This window comes from Anopheles coustani, assembly GCF_943734705.1.
Source record: "Anopheles coustani chromosome X unlocalized genomic scaffold, idAnoCousDA_361_x.2 X_unloc_2, whole genome shotgun sequence".
NCBI lineage: Eukaryota > Metazoa > Arthropoda > Insecta > Diptera > Culicidae > Anopheles > Anopheles coustani.
This window is the reverse complement of record NW_026525126.1, coordinates 730,001-735,601: the sequence shown is the minus strand read 5'-3', so window position 1 is coordinate 735,601 and position 5,601 is coordinate 730,001. Positions and strand designations below refer to the sequence as shown.

At 48.7% G+C, this 5,601-nt stretch overlaps 1 non-coding gene across 1 annotated transcript; it reads left to right on the top strand.

Moving 5' to 3' along the window:
• Positions 1–5,330: 5,330 nt before the first annotated feature.
• LOC131270271 (5.8S ribosomal RNA) lies at positions 5,331–5,485 on the top strand. Its single transcript, XR_009179378.1, has one exon. It is a non-coding gene; the product is annotated as a 5.8S ribosomal RNA (ribosomal RNA).
• The last annotated feature ends 116 nt before the right edge of the window (positions 5,486–5,601 follow it).

The window sequence follows — 5,601 nt, the reverse complement described above, 5'->3', positions numbered from 1 at the left end:
AGAGGATCGAAGGCGATTAGATACCGCCCTAGTTCTAACCGTAAACGATGCCAACTAGCAATTGGGAGACGCTACAACCAGGTGCTCTCAGTAGCTTCCGGGAAACCAAAGTCAGGTTCCGGGGGAAGTATGGTTGCAAAGTTGAAACTTAAAGGAATTGACGGAAGGGCACCACAATGAAATGGAGCTTGCGGTTCAATTTGACTCAACACGGGAAAACTTACCAGGTCCGAACTTATGGAGGTGAGACAGATTAATAGCTCTTTCTCAAATTTAAGGGTAGTGGTGCATGGCCGTTCTTAGTTCGTGGATTGATTTGTCTGGTTAATTCCGATAACGAACGTGACTCACATATGCTAACTAGAACGCAGTCAGCGTTAATGCGTCGATGCCGATTGGAACGGGTTAGGACCTTTCGGTGGAGTATGACCTGACACCTTCGCTGTTCGTGTGCGCAAGTGCACTTACGGTACGCTGCTTAGCAGGACAATTTGTGTTTAGCAAAATGAGATCGAGCGATAACAGGTCCGTGATGCCCTTAGATGTTCTGGGCTACACGCGTGCTACAATGTGGGTAGCAGCGTGTCTCCTATTCCGAGAGGAACGGGAAATCACTCAAATACTCACTTAGTAGGGATTATGGATTGCAATGGTCCATATGAACTCGGAACTTCTAGTAAGTGCTGGTCATCAGCCAGCGTTGAATACGTCCCTGCCCTTTGTACACACCGCCCGTCGCTACTACCGATGGATTATTTAGTGAGGTCTTTGGAGATGATCGTTCGCTGGATCCTCGTGAACCGCGTCTGCTTTATCGAAGTTGACCGAACTTGATGATTTAGAGGAAGTAAAAGTCGTAACAAGGTTTCCGTAGGTGAACCTGCGGAAGGATCATTAGTGGCCAAGTGATCCTTCCAGAAGTCCGAACCTGCGGGTTGAGACTTCGGCACAAGTTGCCATATGATAATTGACGAAACACTATAGAAGTCCGAACCTGCGGGTTGAGACTCAGGCACAAGTTGCCATATGAAAGTTGACGAAACACTAACAAGTCCGAACCTGCGGGTTGAGACTTAGGCACACGTTGCCTTATACATGACTTCGAACAAATACACAAGTCCGAACCTGCGGGTTGAGACTTAGGCACAAGTTGCCTTATACATGACTTCGAACAAATACACAAGTCCGAACCTGCGGGTTGAGACTTAGGCACAAGTTGCCATATGAAAGTTGACGAAACACTAACAAGTCCGAACCTGCGGGTTGAGACTTAGGCACACGTTGCCTTTTACATGACTTCGAACAAATACACAAGTCCGAACCTGCGGGTTGAGACTTAGGCACAAGTTGCCTTATACATACATTGGCCAAATAAACAGAAGTCCGAACCTGCGGGTTGAGACTTAGGCACAAGTTGCCATATTATATTCGATCAAACACTAAGTAGTCCGAACCTGCGGGTTTAGACTCAAGACCGTAACAAGATGTCACTATACAAGTCCGAACCTAAGGGTTGAGACTTAATGCGATCTAGATACCAAGTTGACATCCAATACCTGTTGAGCAAAACCAAAGATTCCCTGTTCTCGAATGATTACACTATATAACAGGGAATCATGAAGAAATCAAGCAAGCGTGAAACAAAGTCATCACTTGGGCATGCTCGATAGCCAACCACATGACCTTAACCTAAGAGAGCATGCAAACCACATGATACCTATAAACGATTAACCCGCCCTAGTTCAATCGTTCACCAAGTGATGACTTCAGTATGGCTAAGAGAAAAACTTTTAAATGGGAAAAACTCTAAGTCCGAACCTCCGGGTTGAGACTTCCGCGTCGGAGGTGGGCGCACCTCCTATCCGAAAGATGATGAATCAGGGGTGTTCGGTCAGCAATGGTCGGATGCCCCGTCGTAGTCCAACTATGACAATCAAAGTCAAGACCTCCGGGTTGAGACTTTCCGCGAGTACAAGCATAAAGGAACACGGACCAAGCCGTACCGAGAGAATCGGTACTAGAGCCCTCGTGGTTCTACATTGAGAGAGCCCTCGTGGTTCTCATTAGGGGCTTTATGCAAGTCGTACTCAATACTGTGGTGTGAAGTATAAAGTATAGTCTTCGCCTGGTCCACGCTGCTTCGGCGGTCCTGGGTAAGATAGTTCATTCTAGCTTGCCCTATAGTGGAATGAGGACACTTAATGCTTCGTCTTTTAGCGGCGGCTAGACTCCTCCTCACGGGGAACGAGTTGACGCACACAGCGGCGGCTTACGCACTATGGCAATCATGGATGCCTGAAGATTCCGTGAAGTTCTCCCCTGGTCCACGCTGCCTCGGCAGTCCTGGGTAAAATGGAATATTTCCAGCTTGCCCTATAGTGGAAGAGGACTATCCAACAATACAAAGTCAAGACCTCCGGGTTGAGACTTTCCGCGTCGGTGGTGTCGCGCACCGCCTATCCGAAAGATGGTGTAACAGGGGTGTTCGATCAGCAATGGTCGGATGCCCCGTCATAGTCCAACTATGACAACCAAAGTCAAGACCTCCGGGTTGAGACTTTCCGCGTCCGGAGGTACGCGTACCGCCTACCCGAAAGATGGTGTGCTTCTGGGGTATTCGATGAGTCGGATACCCCGTCGTAGTCCAACTATGACAATACAAAGTCAAGACCTCCGGGTTGAGACTTCCGCGTCGGAGGTGCGCGCACCGCCTACCCGAAAGATGATGAATCAGGGGTGTTCGATCAGCAATGGTCGGATGCCCCGTCGTAGTCCAACTATGACAATCAAAGTCAAGACCTCCGGGTTGAGACTTCCGCGTCCGGAGGTACGCGTACCGCCTACCCGAAAGATGGTGAATCAGGGGTGTTCGATCAGCAATGGTCGGATGCCCCGTCGTAGTCCAACTATGACAATCAAAGTCAAGACCTCCGGGTTGAGACTTTCTAAGAGTACAAGCATAAAGGAACACGGACCAAGCCGTACCGAGAGAATCGGTACTAGAGCCCTCGTGGTTCTACATTGAGAGAGCCCTCGTGGTTCTCATTAGGGGCTTTATGCAAGTCGTACTCAATACTGTGGTGTGAAGTATAAAGTATAGAGTCCTCCACTGGTCCACGCTGCTCCGGCGGTCCTGGGTAAGATAGTTCATTCTAGCTTGCCCTATGTGGAAGAGGACTCAATACCCTACCTGTTGAGCTTGAAACAAAGTCATCACTTGGGCATGCTCATATTGCCATACAATATTCCATTATCTACTAATGAGCATGCAGCTATATGATTATAACCTGTAAACGATTACCCCGCCGTAGTTCAGCGCTTCAACCAAGTGATGACTTCAGTATGGCTAGTGTGTGAAGTATAAAGTATAGTCCTCCCCTGGTCCACACTGCTTCGGCGGTCCTGGGTAAGATAGTTAGTTCTAGCTTGCCCTATGTGGAAGAGGACACCATACTTAATACTGTGGTGTAATGAACAAAGTATAGTCCTCCACTGGTCCACGCTGCTTTGCAGTCCTGGGTAAGATAGTTAATTCTAGCTTGCCCTATGTGGAAGAGGGCATACAAGACAAAGTATAGTTCTCCCCTGGTCCACGCTGCTCCGGCGGTCCTGGGTAAGATAGTTAATTCTAGCTTGCCCTATGTGGAAGAGGACATAATACTCTACCTGTTGAGCTTTAAACAAAGTCATCACTTGGGCATGCTCTATAGCCAACCACATGACATTAACCTAAGAGAGCATGCAGCGTATTATCCCAATGCAAAGTAAACGATAGACTCGCCCTAGTTCAGTGCTTCAACCAAGTGATGACTTCAATATGGCTAGTGTGTGAAGTATAAAGTATAGTCCTCCCCTGGTCCACACTGCTTCGGCGGTCCTGGGTAAGATAGTTAGTTCTAGCTTGCCCTATGTGGAAGAGGACACCATACTTAATACTGTGGTGTAATGAACAAAGTATAGTCCTCCACTGGTCCACGCTGCTTCGGCGGTCCTGGGTAAGATAGTTAATTCTAGCTTGCCCTATGTGGAAGAGGGCATACAAGACAAAGTATAGTTCTCCCCTGGTCCACGCTGCTTCGGCGGTCCTGGGTAAGATAGTTAATTCTAGCTTGCCCTATGTGGAAGAGAGCATACATGAACCAAGAACGAAGGTTATGATCGAGGAATGATTCGACAACTAACCGATGGTATGAAATGTGAAGAATTCAAGCAAGCACACAATCAAGTCATCACTTGGGCATGCTCGATAGCCAACCTCATGACATTAACCTAGTAGAGCATGCAAAAACCAATATATATGTAAACGATGCCTCCCTAGTTCAGCGCTTCAACCAAGTGATGACTTCAGAATGGCTAAATCAAATCGGTTCAAAACATACCATCGGTACCCTATTGAAACACACAAGTCGATATCAAACCTCATGATTGTGTAGTCCTCCACTGGTCCACGCCGCTTCGGCCGTCCTGGGTAAAATGGAACATTCCAGCTTGCCCTATGTGGAAGAGGGCACATTACTCAATACTGTGGTGTGAAGTATAAAGTTCAGTTCTCCCCTGGTCCACGCTGCTTCGGCGGTCCTGGGTAAGATAGTTCATTCTAGCTTGCCCTATGTGGAAGAGGACACTTCATACTTCGTCTCTAAGCGGCGGCTTGACTCCTCCCTACGGGGAACGGGTTTACGCGCACAGCGGCGGCTTACGCACTATGGCAGTCATGGATGCCTTACGTTTCTATGAAAAGTGTGTTCCTCCCCTGGTCCACGCTGCTTCGGCAGTCCTGGGTAAGATAGTTAGTTCTAGCTTGCCCTATGTGGAAGAGGACACGTAGACTTACTGTGGTGTGAAGTATAAAGTTCAGTTCTCCCCTGGTCCACGCCGCTTCGGCCGTCCTGGGTAAAATGGATTCATCCAGCTTGCCCTATGTGGAATGAGGACACTTTATGCTTCGTCTCTAAGCGGCGGCTTGCTCCTCCCTACGGGGAACGGGTATACGCGCACAGCGGCGGCTTACGTTATGGCAGTCATGGATGCCTTACGTTTCCATGAAAAGTGTGTTCCTCCCCTGGTCCACGCTGCTTCGGCAGTCCTGGGTAAGATAGTTAGTTCTAGCTTGCCCTATGTGGAAGAGGACACGTAGACTTACTGTGGTGTGAAGTATAAGGTTCAGTTCTCCCCTGGTCCACGCCGCTTCGGCCGTCCTGGGTAAAATGGATTAATCCAGCTTGCCCTATGTGGAATGAGGACACTTTATGCTTCGTCTCTAAGCGGCGGCTTGCTCCTCCCTACGGGGAACGGGTTTACGCGCACAGCGGCGGCTTACGCAAGTTAGTCACCCTCGGCAGTGGATCACTCGGCTCATGGATCGATGAAGACCGCAGCTAACTGCGCGTCGTAATGTGAACTGCAGGACACATGAACATTGATAAGTTGAACGCATATTGCACGTCGTGGGAACCTACCATGATGTACAGATGACTGAGCGCTTATATTTGAGAAATGTATCGCATACATTTAACTACGCCGTGACACCCGTCACGAGACGTGCACCATGATGTTAACTAGGGTCGCGACGACCCGCTAGCATTAAAGAACCCGTGGTTT